At 40.5% G+C, this 17,479-nt stretch overlaps 1 protein-coding gene across 1 annotated transcript in view; it reads right to left on the bottom strand.

Annotated features, from left to right (window-relative positions):
* Nucleotides 1–7,718, bottom strand: part of ZDHHC21 (zDHHC palmitoyltransferase 21) — a 50,324-nt gene extending 42,606 nt beyond the window's left edge. Inside the window, exons 1-2 of the mRNA XM_081103041.1 lie at nt 7,643–7,718; nt 1,842–1,972 (exon numbers count right to left, since the gene is read on the bottom strand). The gene's annotated coding sequence lies outside the window, so the exon portion shown is untranslated. The remainder of the gene's footprint in view (nt 1–1,841; nt 1,973–7,642) is intronic.
* Between the last annotated feature and the right edge of the window lie 9,761 nt (nt 7,719–17,479).

Below are 17,479 nucleotides of genomic sequence, written 5' to 3'. Positions count from 1 at the left end.
AATGAAAAGCAAAACTAGTAGAAGAAAATAGCAAGTGGTTTTATAATCTTGGAATGAGGAAGGCCTTCACAAACGAGACCCATAAGCCAAGTCTGACCACATAAAGGAAAAAGTTCTGAAGCCAAAGACACACCAAAAATGAAGTTAAAAGACAGAACATCCCTGGAAAATAATAACATGACTAATAAGAAGCATGAAAAGTAAATACTTAGCGAGGCAATTCACAGAAGAAAAAATGCAATGGCTAATCACCAGTGATTAGGAAAATGTGAAATAACTAGGCACATTTTTCATCTTTGGTATTGACAAATTTTAGAAAGACAGATGGCATTCAATGTTGACAGGACAGAGAGAAAAGGACACACTGGTAGCATGTAAACTGATACAATCATTTGGAGTGCAGTCTGGCAGTAAAGGTCAAACTCTTTAACCCAGCAGTTTTATTTCCAGTAATACCTAAAAAATACTCATTGGAGTGTACCGGTCTGTTCTATACAGCACTTTTTTAATCACAATAGTACGGCACAACCTAAATGTCCATGTAGAGGGAGAGGAATAAGTAAATAAATTATAACATCCATAGTGTAAACTATTTCCAAGTCACTACAAATTTAAAAGGGGAAAAATGAGGTAGCTCTAGACCTCCATATGGCTGCTCACATATAATGCTGAGTTACACAGGCAAAGTCTACGGGGGCGGGGGTGTCTTAGTGGTTTCCTGGAGAGAGAGGAGAAAAAAGATAGACTAGGAAAAGGCAAAAGGGAACTTCTGTGGTGCTGATACAGATCTCTATCTTGATATAACTTTGCGATACACAGGTCATGACCTGTCAAAACGCAGCAAATACACACTTAGGAGTGTTGCATTTCATGGTACGCACATTTACCTTTTAAAAACCCTGTAAAACAGCACTGAACTCTACTTAATAATATGTGCGCTGAAGTACTGGGGAGAGAGAAGAAAGGGAGGAAGTGTACTGATAGCTGCAATTTACTTTGAACAGGATCCAAAAAAATGAAAGTAGATTGCTAGATGGACAGAGGGATAGGTAAGAATGTGATGAAATTCAGTAAAATATTAGTTGTGAATGTAGGTGACGGGTATTCAGATGTTACACTATAATTCTTTCAACTCTCCTGTTAAAGTTTTTTATAACTAAATGTTGAAGGAGAAAGCAAGTCATAGAAAATTTTGTACATGATTCTGTTAGAAGCAAAGTATGAGTAAATTCTGTATATGGATCAGAAAAAAGTGTGAAAGAGAGCACACCTCCAAACTGTTAACAGTGGTTATCACTGGGCTGAGGAAGGACTGAACAATGAGAAGGAAGGCTTTCACATTTTATGTATGTATTTTTGTGTTCTCCTAAGTTTACTAGTAAACATATGTACTTCTGAATTCTTTTCCACCAACTGAAAAATAAAGATAGCCTACGGGCTTGCAGATACTACAGCCTTACAAACAAAATGTTTAAATTAAGCCTCTCTTTATCACTATGTATTGCCCTTATCTTAAATGCTTTTAAAATTAATATTTAAAAAAAAATGCAATGAAGAAGCATCATCTGTAAAGCCATGTAAGATTTATAATCCTGAAAGATGCTTCTGAAACTTGTATTACTTACAGATTATTTTTCTCTATGGAAAAGCCTAGACATTTTCTTATCCTCTAAGAAAATGTTTACTTAAAATTTAATGTGAATAATTTTAAATAAATATAAGGAAACTACTATTTTTTTGCAAATGAGCAATTATTAAAATGTATCTAAATATAAGAATTAAGGATACAATGCCACATAATTCAGAAACATATTCCCATGTAAAATTAAATGCAGACTTACCACTTGCAAATTCACTGTGATGTGTTGTAATTTTTCTGGTACTTGCATTTAGAGGTTTTATCTTGATTCATTCTTTCTTTATTACATGCCAACAAATGGATCTCTCTTCAATAATAGTTCTCCATAATAATCTATTAATAATTTAACAAATAATTATCTCTCACAAAGATAAAAATTGTAAGCAGCTAAATAACCTGAGAAAATGTCAATTACAAAATTTTAAATTAAGAAATAAGATGATTCAAGTCCACCTGATCCTGTGCTTTCAGATCCCACACCATCCCCCCAAAATGTACCTTTGATTACCATTGTACATGAAAGTTCTTTCTTTTGAAACCACTTAGTTCCCATAAAATCAAATCAGCATTATGTGTACAGCATTTGGGCTTCATCAAGCTTCCTGACCACAAATCACAAAATGATAATCGATTCTGAGATCACTGATGAGACAAAATGCAATGTAATGTCTACATTAATGTGAGGCTAGAACTATCTAATCACAATTGATAAGCATAAAATTAAGAGTTTAAAATAGAAGCAAGTTTTAGTTTAAAATGTTGTAAGGAAAAACGTTTTCCTGTAATAAAACCATTAAGAGAAGCACTCATAAAAGTTAGTTTTCTACAATTCAAGCTTAAGTAATAATATTGTAAAGAGTTCTAGATAACACATACTGATTCAAGATTTCATTAATTTAATCTACATCTACTGACTATATCCTGTGCTTTGGCACTGGATATAAATATAAGAGAGAGGCCCTATCCTCAGTGGAGAAAGACAGTGAACAGACAAGACCAATACCAGGTAAGATAAGGTAAGACAGAGGGCAGGGGGAAAGAGCATCTCATATAGGAAGGATGTTGTTTCATGGCACTTTCTTCACTTAAGTGAACATTTATACGTGTACCAGGTTGTAATACAAAATGTACTTCTCATGGTAAATTGCCATCAGGAAAAGGTTTCCGGAGAGAGTGAAATCTGTGAATTAGCTAAATGAAGAATGGAGGCTCGTCTGAACTAGGGAACAAGTAAGCAAAGGTATAAAGGCAGGCAGAGAAAATCCAATTAAGCTGAAATGACAAGAGTCACTGCATATGGAAGAATGGGATAAAACGTATCTATCCTTTTGACCACAATCAACTCCAAAAAATATATTTCATAATGTTACTAGTACTCACAAATATATGAGATATATAAGTATATACTTGAAATACATATGAAATATATATCTGAAAAAGTTTAATGACATGATTACCCTTACTCTATGTGATGCACTATGATTATTTCATGACTTACAAGCAGAGAATGATCCAAAAGCGAAAAACACTGCTGAACAATGCCAATGAGTTTGGACTGCACCCTGAACACACTGGAAACCACTGAAGGATTTTTAGAAGAATGCCATGATGAACTTGCATTTTGGAAAGAAGAGCAACACTTTGAAGTATGGACTTAAGTGGGTGGATAAGGCTCCAAGACTGACTAAATGAAATAAGATAGGCTTACCGGTTACCCACATAAGAAATGAGGGCACCTGGTAAACACCCTATAAGTCGTAACTTATAAGAGAAGTGGGGAGGGGAGGGAAGAGGGAGAAAAAGTTAACACAGCAGGCATGTTGGAAAAGGGCAATGAAGAACTTAATGAGGAAAACTTAAAGGAGTTAGTGAACAATTGGAAGCAAAGAGCACATGCCAGGATGGTTCCCCAGTTTTTGGCTGAGGGATTAAATGAATGGTGGTACCATCCTCTGAGACAGGAAATTAAGGACAAGTTGGGAATTTGTGAAGCATACTGCTTATCATAGCAGTGAGAAACTATTACGTACTGAGAATATAAAATATACATCAAAATCATTATCATTATATTTCTATTCCCCCGTAGATACTTTTTAAAAAAGAACTATTTTCTCCCAGGGCCAATTTTTCTATGGTCCATGATTGCTAGATTGTCAAAGGTAATGTATTTCTACTCTAACTTTCTTGGCTGTCCCTTTGTTTCTTAGAGACAAAATATGGAAGGAGAACGTAAAGGAGCTGCTGCTCTAATGGAAAATGGATGAGTTCATCTTCTAGAAACAAATCTCAAGCAGAATTAAATGTGGTACATCAAAATGTGCTGAAACATGGCCAAGGTCAACAATGCTGCGAAGACTATGACTCCATGGTGGCCTCCCCATGTTTCAGCACAGCAGTTTCTGTCAGTAACATTAGGAAATAGCACAGGTCAACCATCCATGAGTCAAACCCCAGTCACTCCCTGGCTTAAAGTCAAGAAAAAATCCTACCTTATATTTGTAGTTGTTAGAGCTACACTGCAGCTAATGCATCCAAAATGAGATGAACATTTCATCTAGTTCAACAACATCACCACCACTGTTGGATCAAATCTCCTCTACGTGGTATAAAAGCAATGTTAGTCTTAAAAATACAAGAAATTTGGGGATAACAAAGAATATTCCAAACTCTCATAACTATACAATGTAATTAAATTTGTAACATTGCTAGGTCTAAAAGAATACAATCAACAAGTTATAGGGCATACCAGAAAGAAAAAAAATTTACCCACAGGGACAAAAGAAAGAAAATAGATATATATAATATAAACCTATAATTGCAGCTTAAAATAAAATTTAAAAACAAAGGTACAACTATATAACTTTAAGCATAAATTTATACAGCTATTTAACTTCTGATTTTATCTACTCTGAAAATTGGTCAAGTCAAATAATTCTACTTAAAGGATCAAGTATAGCTATCCTTAATAATTAGCCAATGAGGTATTCATTTTTTTAAAAAACCACAGTTGTATTCAATTTATTTCAATGGAACAGGAAATTAATTTTGTATAAATATTAAAGAGAGCCACATTCCAATTATGACGCAGCCTTTTATTAGCTCCCCAAGCTTCAGTTTCTTTTCAGAATTCAGTTAACCATCTGTAAAATGGTGATAAAACTATTAACTCATGGGGTAATTGTCCTGATTCAATGAGAAACTGCAAATGATAAGCACCTCCAAAAATGAGGAAGGGAAACTTAAAGATGAGTTCTACTTCTAGTCTTACAAACTCCAGAATGAAAAATGATTCTGGTTCCCCATCATTAAAGTGGTGGTACCACTTAACCATATGGCAGCTACCTACTTTCCCTAACACTGAAGTCTGAGAACTACCGGTCAGGATGAAAAACCTCAGATGGTACAGCCTTTCAGCTGGTATCATACCATAAGCATGTAGGGAGGTTGCATTCCAACATGTTGGCATGAGGTCTCTTCAAGCAGAAAACCAAAAACAGAGATGCCATCTAAAACAGAGAGACTGAACTGAAGCCTGTAAACTAAATCTCTCTCAGTAAAAGCAGGACAGGTGAGTTACAGAATGAAGCCTAGCAGAAAATCAGGACCCCATTTTCGAAGATAATGAAGAATGCATAATTAACGAATCCTAACTCAATTGCTGAGTTCTCCAGGAAGACTTTGTGAAAATGTGAGCAGTGCTACTTCATGTCTACGAAGATGGGCTTTTAAAACTAGGGCTAACTCAATTTACCAATGACTCTTAACCAAAAAATTACTACTGTGACGATAAGAAAGACTGGTGTTTTTCCACTCTTGTGTTTCACCTATATTTTTTACTGATTCAAAAGCAGTTCAAACATTTTCAACTTAAGAGTTATTAATGTACTGATTACTCTATTAAATGATAAAATGCCATTTATATTTAGTGCATTTGAAAAGTTGAATCTGAGGCCTAATAGTTTACTAAATAAAAAGTCTTCATTCTTCAGTATAAAAGTAAAACTGAGCTTAGGGAACAACTTTCTGGTAATAAAAATAGCTTTTCCTCTGCCTTGCCCGTTATGCCTGATTAATACTGACACCATCACCATGTGGCCTTCTAAGCTGAAAGAGACGTTACTGACTCACACTCAATTACAATGCCGGAGTAAAAGCTCCATGGAGACATTACTGGACTTTTCAACTCACTTCTTCGCTAATACATGGCATTATTTTATCTATACTCTTTTGAAAGTTCTGAATCAGTCCCCATCGATTAAAGAAATCAGGAAGTGGGCAAATAAGTAACACTTTTATGATTCACTGATTACTGCTTGTTTTAGAACCTACCCGTTAGGCTAATGGTTCTGTGCATGCATTTTAAAATGCTCAAATTTCTTTCATTAAATTAAACAATCCGGAGGTAGGCAATGTAACACAGTTATCACCATTTTATTCAAAATATGCTCTATTTCATTTACTCCAACTACAGCTTCTAAAGTATGTTAAGCTTAACAGAAATCAACAACCGTTTGAAGGGACCTCATATAATCCTGTTGCTTTATATCCAAAATTAGGAATTCTGAAAGAGCACTACACCAAACACTATTCCAAAAGTATGGAATTACACATTTTTACTTATATTTGGTACAATTTTATTAATATTTCTTCAATGAAATGTTTTAAATGTACCTTTAACATGTCAAAGGGTCTCAAATTACTTACAAACATACACATGCCAAGTAAGGATGAAGAAGCGAATAAGCCTTACAGAATTTAGCCTGACTTCTTGGTTGTAGAGATGAGAAAACAACAGTGACCTACCCATGACAGCTTTGGGACTAAAATCTAGTTTCCCTTCCACAAACCAAATCTCACGTGGTTCTCTCTTTCTGATTGATTCCTCACATCATCTCATCTTCAAACATCTTTTTGCCTTTAAGACATAACTAAGGCAAAATAAAGCAACTCTCTGGGTTTTATCTTTAAAATAAATAAAATCTGTAAAGTTGGAAGAATTTAACAAGATATTACATCAAACGCATTTTATTCCTGGGATGACACAGACTACATGATTATTATTATTATTATTATTATTAATACTATTATTACCATCACAAGGAAGGTAGTGAATTTTTTTTAAGCACACAGATCAGCATACGAAGCTGAGGACCCATTTGACACGTTTTCCATTTACCCTTAATGAGCCTGAGTCCCCTTTACTTCAGACTAACTTTGCACTATGATTTACGACCCGCCCACAATGACCTTGATTCCCCGCCGCCCGCCCCCTTTCCTGGAGTTTTATGGGCGACTATATTGCAATATTTTCAAGTAATAACCGGTCAGGTTCCCTCAGCCCTAGAGATACAGACATCCGCCCCTGACTCACAGGGGGTCATAAACCGTGACCCAAATATAGCTTGAGAAAGACCACAACTTTAAATGGACTCTCCGGTTGAAACCCAGACCTATTAAAGTGAATGGTAACAAGTGCAAGCTGCCGCCATCCATAAGCCATTTCCTCCCAACCTCTCCAGGATCCCGGGAAGGGAGGCGGGTCAATGGAGGAGTGAACTCCTCCTGCTCCCGCCGATCCCTGCAGCCCGGCACCCGCGACCTGGAAATGAATGGAAGGCTATGGCAGCCCACACCTGAGACCGGCGATCCCGGGGACACAGGGGAAACAAGTAGTTCATCTGCGAGAAACTCGGGGCAGAGACTCGATAAATCAAATTATAACAATAATAATAATAATACCTACCCAACCCCCCTGGACTAGAGCAGGAACCCTCACCAGCTACTGGCAGGGGCAGCGGGCGGGCGCGCGCAGCTCGGGCTGAAGATGCTCCGAGGAGGCCGGGCCGGGCGAGCGGGGCGCCAGGACCCCCGGCTCCGCGGCGCGGGCGCAGGTGCGGGGAGCCGGGCGCGGCGGGAGCGCGCAGGTGAGGGCGGCGGCGCCGGGAGCAGGCGCGGGGGTCGGGGAAGGCGGGGCGCGTCGGCCCCGCGCCCGCACACACTCACCGGCGCTGGCTGCTCTCCTCTCGCCGCCGGTGCGCGCGGGCGCCGCCGCTCCTCCAGCTCCTCCTCCTCCTCCTTCGGCGCCGCCGCCGCCCAGGCCGGGCCGCGCTCCTTTTCCGCTTCCGGGAGCCGGAGCGCCGGACCGGCGGGGTAAGCCTCCGCCCGCCGCCCGCCACGCCGCCGATGGAGCGGCTGCGGCCCGCGCCGTCCCCCTTCGCCCCGGGGGCCGCGATGGGAGCCGCCGAGGCCCGAAAGACCGCCAATCGCGCGCGCGCGGACCCAGGCCGCGAGCCGGCCGGACCTCCCATCACCTGGACACACCTGGGCGCTCTGCCCTCCCCCGATGCCACCTTCCCCGCTCTGCCCAGGCCGCCTTCCGCTTGGTCCCCACACCCAGGGGGACGGGAGAGAGCCCTCCTTTAAGGATGGCATGTACTCTTTTTCTTTAGGGGAGATGCTCAACCCGCCCCTCTCCCTTGAAGGCGCTCGGGACGTCCTGCAACCTCGTGCTTCAGGGTGCATGCAGTCCGCAGCAGGAGCATCCTGCGGGAACTTCTTAGCTCTGCAGCCTCAGGCCTGCTGAATCCGCGTCTGCATTTTAACACCATCTCCTGGCCATTACTCCGCGTGCACCTTGTAGACAGAAAAGCACTGGACTCCAGTTAAAGGTCTTGCCCACCGCGGACCCTCGGTGGCACCAGAGCCAATGTTGCCCCAGCCATCCAAGATTTTCCCTATTGCTGTCAGCGGCCTAAATTGAGACCCAAACAAATTTTACTTCAGATTTCAAGATACATCCAAAAGTTGCCGGCTTTCCCATCCTGCAACCTAGGAAAAATAAATGGACTCCACAGCACATAACCCACCTTCCGATCTAAATTGGTATCTTATCAAACACCAGGGATACACTGAAACCTCCCCTCTCCTCCCTCAGCTCAACTGAACAGTACTTTGGGAAGGTTAAATATTTGCAGTAATCCGAAGCTAAATATTTTTTGTCGGCATGCCAGCGGAGATAATGTATGAATGCGAGAAATACTAGCTGCTGCATAAAACCTGAACTCCTTACAAGGGTGGGATGTCCTCAAAAGCCCTTCACTAATGGGCCCCTACCTACCTCTCCAGTTCTAGCTCTTACTACTGACTTGGTTCATTTACCCATCGAGAATGCTCTCCATCTTACATTCTGATTATCTTAATTCTATCCAGACTTGGGAGTTAGCTCAAATCCTGCCAGCCCAGAGTTCTCTCTCACCACTACACTTACATCATACACACTGTAGCTTATTTTGGGGCCCTTCCGTTACCTTGTATTGCTTTGCGTTTTTAAATGTGTTATGGTCTAGTTTCCGAATAGATTACAAACACCTTGGGACCTAAAAGACCTAGTCAGTGGTAATCAAAGTGTGGTCCCCACATCAGCAACGTAAACATCACCTGCGAACTTGTGAGAAGTTTCATATTCTCCAGCTCCATCCCACATCTACTGCATTAGAAACTTGGGGGTAAGCCCACCTATCGGAGTTTTAATAAGGCTTCCAAGTGATTCTAATGTTCACTCAAGTTTTAGAATTACTAACCTTCAGTGGTTGGCAAACTCATTAGTCAACAGAGCCAAATATCAACAGTACAACGATTGAAATTTCTTTTGAGAGCCAAATTTTTTTAATTTAAACTATATAGGTAGGTACATTGTTATTAACTTAATTAGGGTACTCCTAAGGCTTAGGAAGAGTCACACTCAAGGAGCCAAAGAGCCACATGTGGTTTGCGAGCTGCAGTTTGCCAACCTTGGACCTAGAATATTGTCTCTACCCCCAAAGGAACTCAGTGGCAGGGTTTGATTTTGCTACAGGCAAGTTTTATTGCCTTTCAGATTAAGACATAACCTGCTCAGTTCATGCATAATTAGTTGGAAAGCTGTAGCAATTGCTTTTGGAAGAATTATCTCTATTTTCATAACGCTATTTACATAGTAGGATGTTTGTTTGAAAATAAAGAAATACTACAGATAACTAACTAGTCACTTTAGGGGAAAAGGAAATATATGGAGTTTTATCTCCTATAGTCAGGTAACCGAGTAGCACAATGTTGCTCCCTTAGCCAACCCTTGTGACAGACAGTAATTTGTGGCCAATGATCTCAACAGGTGCCAAAAGGAGAATTAGTGGGCAGGCATGTTAATGCACAGACAGTTGGAAGTATACATATTTTTCATGTCTTTTTTTCATGAGTTAATTTGTCTCTTTTCAGCCAAATCAATACTAGAGAGAATTTTCTTCAAAAGGCATGGAAAGAGAGAAGTAGCAAGAAAAACATCCTGAAAATCATGAGCTTTATTAGCATGGGGAGTTAAGAAGTATAATCAAGGCTCTGTCCCTATCAATTCCTTATTCTGAAGGTCAAGTCCTCTAGTTCTATCATTTATGATAAACATGACTATATTGTATTGCCACTCATAGATGTAGACGCCTGGTCATAATGAGAGAAGAAGGGAGATATAGCATCATGTAATCTTTTGAGGAGCTCTTCTATTTACTGTGAGATGGAGAGAAGACATATGTCATGCACTATTTTTTTCCCTCCAGAATTCTAGTCTACTTCATGGCGCCTGTGACTGATGGAAACATGATTATTAATCAAAGTAATATTTATCTGGGAATTGAAACAATAGACAAGGACAAGTAGCATTGCTGCCACTGCCAACTTAGCTTCTCGACAAAGGGCATTTATGTGGATAAACTCAGCCAACGACTGTGCTCTGTGCCGTGGCTGAGGAGGACTGGATTTCACCACAATTTCCAAACGTGAGTGTAAGTACAGTCCAGAGTTTAATCAGTGCTGGCCAACAGCCCTTGGCAGCTTTGGGCGGATGGCGTTCTCCACCTGCCCATCTGGGTCCCATGCCCTACGCACCCACATTTGATGCACATTCATGATTTCTTGGTTGCTTACAGTCATCCCCTCCATCTGTTTGAGTGGCAGGGTGCCCATCCCTCCACAGTCTCATATTATGATAGTGGTCCTTAGCCCCTTTTGGGTTACACATCTCTTTTAGCATCTGATGAAGGCTGTGGAACCTTTTCTTAACACAACAAACACATGCACACACACACAGTTATAGAAATTTGTACATATATGTGAAGCTCCACAAAATGTTCCATCTTCCCACATATGCAGAGACCACAAAGAAGTCATGAACATTAGGTTAAGAACTTGCCCTAGGATGTGGAGAGCAGGTAAAATACACTCTTTTTTTTCCCCTAAATGTCAAGAATAACTCTAAAAACCCACTGTGCACTTAGGAGACAGGACAAAAGCAGTGCTACACAGAGTGACAAGCAAAATGCTATGGGGTGCTAAAGAAGCAGCTAGTGGGATTAGCAGGTGATTCAAGAGTGGCTTCATGGAGGAAAGTTCTTGCATCAGGCAAGTGACAATAGCATTTTAAAAGGACAAAGGACCCCTCTACGATGAGGGATAGTGTAAGCAAAAGCATGGAGGTGTGAAAGTTCAATGGTCCATCGAGTGTGCCTCAAATGCAGATTACATGGAAAGATAGAGAAGGGCATGGAAAGGTAGAACAGAATCCAATCAGGTGAGCTTCAAATACAATGCTATTTTCAATGAGGAGCCATTACACTTTTGGAGCAGGGTAATCTATTGTAGAAAGACAGTGAGGGCAGTAGCAACCCTAAAAAGCTGAGACCAAGTCACGTGGCTTCACCAGCAGGTTCCAATTCAGGGCATTAATTACCTTTCCAAACGCCTTCCACTCTGTCTGATGATGCTACTGCCCTCGCTGTATCCAGGTGAATGACCAGGTGAGTTTAGAGTCCAGGACCCTAAAGAGTTAAAATCTGTTTGGAACAGAAAGAATGGCAATGGCTTGAACTGAAAAGAGAAGAAAAAAAAAAGCCTTGCCACCGACCTTGGGCTGGGAGAATACACACAGATAAAGCCAGCTGCAAAGTTAATAGAAAACACCCTTTCGCCAAGGTAATGCAGCAGTTCTATGTTCCCACAATGACCCTCTCTTCGGGTGATTACTGACCAATGAGGCCACAGGCTGCTTGCTATTTTCATTCATTACTAGGGATTCCCAATTTCTCAGCCACCTTCACCTCATGACAGCGCCCAGTTCCTAGTTAATTCCTTCTGTTTCGAATCCCAACTCAAAAAAAAAAAAAAAAAACTAATCCAAAACCGATCTCTCCTTCACGGTGATTACCTTCAAAATCCTTCAGTGGGAGCCCAAATCACAAAAGATGACTCGCCCCTCATGCCTTGCTAATGGCACTCCTCCGGAAGTGCCCTCCCGCCTTGAAGGCAATAAGTTTTATTTTATCAGGCGACAGGCTTGCTCCTGGTAGTCTTTGGCTGATTAAGTTTTGACTACCCATTTGATAATGAGAGCCGCCCAGAGTCAGGATTCAAAGTCAAGGTTCTTCAGGAAAGAGGTCTCTCTTTCTGTGTCAATGACACAATAAAGTGGCTGCCATTCTCAGCAATGAGACCCAGCTGTTTTCACTCTTCCAAAATGGGAGGAAGTGATGCTAGGGGCAGGTCACCCTGATTCCTCATCCTTTGGAGAAATGTGTATGATGTTCTAAGGCAGAAGGAAAAAGTGCTCTTAAAAGCTATTTTTGTAGCAACTTTACAGCATAAATATCTTTCAGACAAAAAAAACTATATAACCAAAGACAGGTAACTTGAAAAACCAAACTTGACCCTTTGAGGGAAAATAACACTATAATTTCTTTATGTTCTGTTCAAAACTCAGTGGCCTATTAAAGCTCAAAAATAATACACATACATATTTATCACAATGATTTCTCACCAGTTAAATGCCATGACAGCCAAATGGTAGGACTAAATGCAAAGTAACACTTTTCTATGAAACAGAAATTTCCAGGTATGATGGCAAAATAACTTGTAAAAGCAGTCCCCTGGCAGATCAATACAAGTATCAGAACTCAAATGTGTATTTCTGAATGGCTAATAATGCATGTGTGAAAGGTACATACGATTTTTAACAATAAAAATATATCTTATTTTTAAAATAAATACTTGTCTGGCCTTTAAAAACTATTTTTGTGAGTAGTCTTTTTAGAACACAATGAATTTAAGTGGAATTAACAGAGATTCAAATAAGTAAAATGGGTCCAGAAGAATAAGGAAAAGTCCTGCGCTGGTTCAATGTAAAGAACACCTGAAAAATAGGGCAATTTTGCTGATGAGTAAGATTTTCATTGAGAGATTTCATTATAATGAAGATAGCAAAAGAAATGTGGGAAACCTGGGTTTGTTGCCAAGACAAGAGAAAATAGAGAAAAGGTAGACACGCTAATATTAGGAACTTAAAGTATGGGGCAAAGAACTAGCAGACTCAAGAGTCCAAACAGGAAGGTTATCTTTGGTAGAAAAAGAAACAGTTAATTCTCAAAGTCAGAAGCACAATAAGAACCAGAGGGTGACCAAGGGGGAGATTTTGAGTGGAGAGGAGGGAAGCTGAGATTTAAAATTCAATGGTTTCCATCCCCATGTAGACAAAAGAACAGGACGTACCCAGCTTTCAACAAGAGAAAGGAAAGAGGGGAGCGAATGTTCAGCACCAGGAAGGAGATAAAGAGGCTGAGGGTTCACAGGGCTCATGTGAGGAATAAAATAATCGGAGTCCTTCAAGGAAAACTCAGGTTTCAACGGTAATAAAAACAATATTTCCTGCTACAACATATGCCTCTAAAACACTTTGGAGGATTAACTTTCGTTGCTTTCCGAATATACTAACTCAAGGAACCTGCTTTGGGTTCATGGTAGCTCCATCAAACATGAAAAATTTAGGCCACCTGATATTTCAACTTTTGACACCCTGCAGTGCCACAGCAGGAAGCCTTAGCCTTAGCTGGTAAAAATGTGGTGGACACGGAATAAAGAGAGATATCTGAGAACATTTCACAGCTGGTGCAGGCTGAGTGTCATGATGGAGAACAGCACGGGGCAAGCAAGCACATAACTGAGGACTTCAGGGGAAGCGATGGGGAAAGATTGGCCAACTACGTAAAATGCACTGACCGCATCTAGGGTTTAATAAATTCCTGTGCTGCTTTGGATAGCAGCCAAATCATAGATATGCATTACACACACACACACACACACACACACACACACACACACACACACTCCCCATTTCTGCTGATATCTTTGTCCTTTGCTCTCTCAGTCAAGGAGTAACTTTCACTGGAACTGCATTACAAACACAGAAAGAAACTCACTCCCAAGTTCGTATCTGTTCTGGCAAGCAATCTTCTTATTCACTCCCTTTTCCTAGTCAACTTTTGCTGTGTGGGAAGGACGTGGAGATATGACCTTACGGAACTATGCAGGCGATGAAATGGGGATTACTTTAAGTTCAGAAACCCCACACCCAGGAATCATCCCCAGGCCTAGGTTTGTGAAACCTGCATTCTCAGAGACTCTTTTCTGAAGCAATCTACCACGGTGGCACTGCCAGGCACCAAGTGCCACAGGAACCACCCAATGTCGTCATGAAGTCTTTTACGAGCACACTGTAAATATTAAAAGAGCATGTTAAAATGGCACATGTGCGGCAGCAGCTGATGCTGTTTTATGGAGACAATATTAGAGAACACACCGAAGTGTCGCACTACAACTCCCACCACCCCCATTTCCTATAGCTCCCCTGAAGCAGGGCTCTGAGCCACACTGATTAACTCTTTAATGACAGCCCAGAATCATTCAACTGATCATTTCCACTGAAGCACATCGTATCCCTTAAACCAAGTATGTGGTTAACTCTGCAGAAAGTTGACTCAGCAGTCAACTTCCTACTGTAAAAATGAGGACAGGAGGGTTTTCTTTGAAGTTTCTCAGGGCAGGAAAGAATGTCTCACCCTCCCTATAGTTAAAACCAGTGTGTGGGAGTGCATCCCAGGAGCTGCCTGACCTGCCTGGCTTCTCTTAGACTCTGTGTCAAGTGGAATGGACATTCTGTAAGAGTTGTCTGCCCTGGTTTGTAAAATCTACTCAGAGTTAGTTCAAGACTTATTTGGGTTGTCCCATGAGTTCTGCTTGCTCCCCAGTGATCTCCGTCATTAGTCCACCATCATGTCTGAAACTTCCACCCTCAAACCTGAAAGAGAGAACTAGATTCAGAAGGTGTCTGTGAAAACGCAAATGGCTAGATGATATTTTGGAAATAGTGTTAATTTTCTTAACGGTAATAATGATATCATTATCCTAATTATGTAGGAGAATATCTTCATTCTTAGCAGATGCATGCTGGTGTATCAAGAGAGAAGTGCCATGATATCTGTATTTACTTTCAAATGGTTCAACATTCTAAGATCACACAGTGAATACACATACACACATTCATAAAAACAGAAATAAAAAAATATGGCAAAATGTCAACAATTGTTGAATTAAGGTCGCAGCTAAGGAGATATTCTTGATACAATTTTTTTTCAACATTTTTGTATGTTTTAAAATCTTCATAATAAAAAAAAATAGAAAAATGCAGGTCCCTGAGCACACCAATAAATCAGTGGCCCTGGGTGGGGAACCAAGAAAGCATTTCTATAAGAACCCTAAGTAAGTTTAGGCCCACTAATATTTGAGAGTTAGTGAATTACAGTTCTAAATACTAATGGAGGAATAAGTGCAATAGGTACGTGATTTTTATTTTTTAAAAAAAGCAACTTATTTGGGGGAGAAAAATAAACTCAATTAAACACCTCTATTTCCTCTGGGGGTGCGGGGGGAACCTGCAATTTCATTAACTGGGCAAGAGTAGTATTACTTACAAATCACACAGAAATAAAATCTGAAGAACAGAAGAGAGTTTTGGAACAACAGGAAGATCAAGAAGGGTTGGGAGAACAGCACGATGTTTTCATTACAAAGAAAATCTGAGCAAATGTTCAGAATACTTCCACGATGCCCACCTCCTCATTATCTGGCCCTGGTGGCAAAATTGCCCGCGAAGCTTTAAAAATATATTGACTGTTGCCTACTACCCCCTATCCCTTCCTCTACCCATTGAAACAGAATTTCTATATTTTAAAGGCTCATAGGTTATTCTAGGTTAAGAAGCAATCACCTGTAGAATGACACTCTCCAACCAGGTAAATTATGTCTCCTCAAGGGCAGGAACCTGTCATAGCCAACTTGGTAGCCCAATGGGTCAGCGCTTTGCCTGACATTCAATAAGTTCTAAGTATATGTTAATTGGGTACATTTAACATATCGATGGGCCAGATAGGTAAGTGGGCAGGAATTAGAAGCTCTGGGCAATTGTAGGTCATTGAATATCCTGAAATGACAGTGAGAGAGGGGAAGGGAGCTCCAGGGACAGATCATAGGCAGAAAGAGGAAAAGTAGACGCCAAAGGAAATTCCACCTTCCTTGCTATTATGGAGCTCTGCCTGGACTCACAATCTCCTTTACATGCAAGCGGGAGGGTGGGGGCATAGCCTCTTTCTAGGATAGCTGCACCTTTGGGAGCGCCTTCAATGACAGGTTCACACCGAGTTCTCACGGTCCGGAAAAGATATTTCTTTTTCTGATGTTCAAAGACACTGCAAAATCCCATGAAAGGAACATGTTTTTAGTGTCTTTGGTGAGCTGATGTCAGATGTGAAATCTGTCTATCCATTCATGTTTTCACCTATTTCTTGCCCGAGGTTTAGGCAGGGACGCAGGTTTCCTTCTAGTAATAGAATTATGACTGACAAAGTGCTGACTGGAAATTCTTGTTCTTTGGATATTGGACAGAAATAGGTGTGTTTCCCTTAGCTGGTAGACAAGAGGAAGTTGTGATAATTTCTTTGAGAAATATTAACCCAAGTCCCCACCCACAGGTAGGTCAATGGTGTTTTTTTTGTTTTGTTTCGTTTATTGTTTTGTTTTTTTGAAAAGGGGAGGAACAAAACACAATAAGAGGGAAGCCGGCAATGAAATGAAAATGTGAGCTCCCTGCGGGAAATGTGGGTGGATAAGTAGGACCTGGCTTTGGAAAAACTAGTATTACAGGAAAGCCCATTCCTTCCTGCAGGGTGTTATTACTCACCCATTCACCACTGCGGGCTCCTGGATGTGAACATTGGATGAAAGAAGGTGAAGCGGACCCTCTGGTGAGTATTTAAAATCCATCCTTTGTTCCTAAAATAGAAACCTGACTTTCCTGAGTTCCAGTCAGAAGCGGAGTGTGCATATAATTTCCTAGGTTTCTTCCAGCTCCTCTGGCATCCCTGCTTTCTCTCCATTCTGATTTATCAGACCACTGCTAGGGGTTTTGGCTCATGGAAATCTTGGAGAAGCTCATGGAATTCTGGACCTTCTCCCCTGAAGTATGCCCATGTACACAACGTTTGTGCACATCCCAGGGGTTCATGAGCCCCTCTGAAGCAACTGTTATGAACTGATACCAACCTAATCTTCTCAAACATTCTTCATGAACTCCCCATTGCCTACCAAATACATTTTAAAACTGTTGGCTGCCATTCAAAACTCCCCACACTGTGTACACTACCTTTCTTTCCAAGAGCCGCTCCCCAAATTCACTGATTTAGCTTACATGTGTCGTATTTATCCCTTACAAAATACAAAAGTATACATTTTATACGTGTATAAATGCAAATACATAAATATTAAAATATAAATACATATTTATATTCTAATGTATATAAAAATATGCATATATGCAAATACATAAATATTGTAATATATTTAGTGTATTTAATAATATCAAAATATTAAACAGAAAACATTACATTAGAAGCAAAAGGATAATTAAAACGTTTAATATACAGGATGCCA

The sequence above is a fragment of the Myotis nattereri genome (genome assembly GCF_964212035.1).
Source record: "Myotis nattereri genome assembly, chromosome: 12".
Lineage (NCBI taxonomy): Eukaryota > Metazoa > Chordata > Mammalia > Chiroptera > Vespertilionidae > Myotis > Myotis nattereri.
This window is presented reverse-complemented; position numbering and strand designations above follow the sequence as displayed.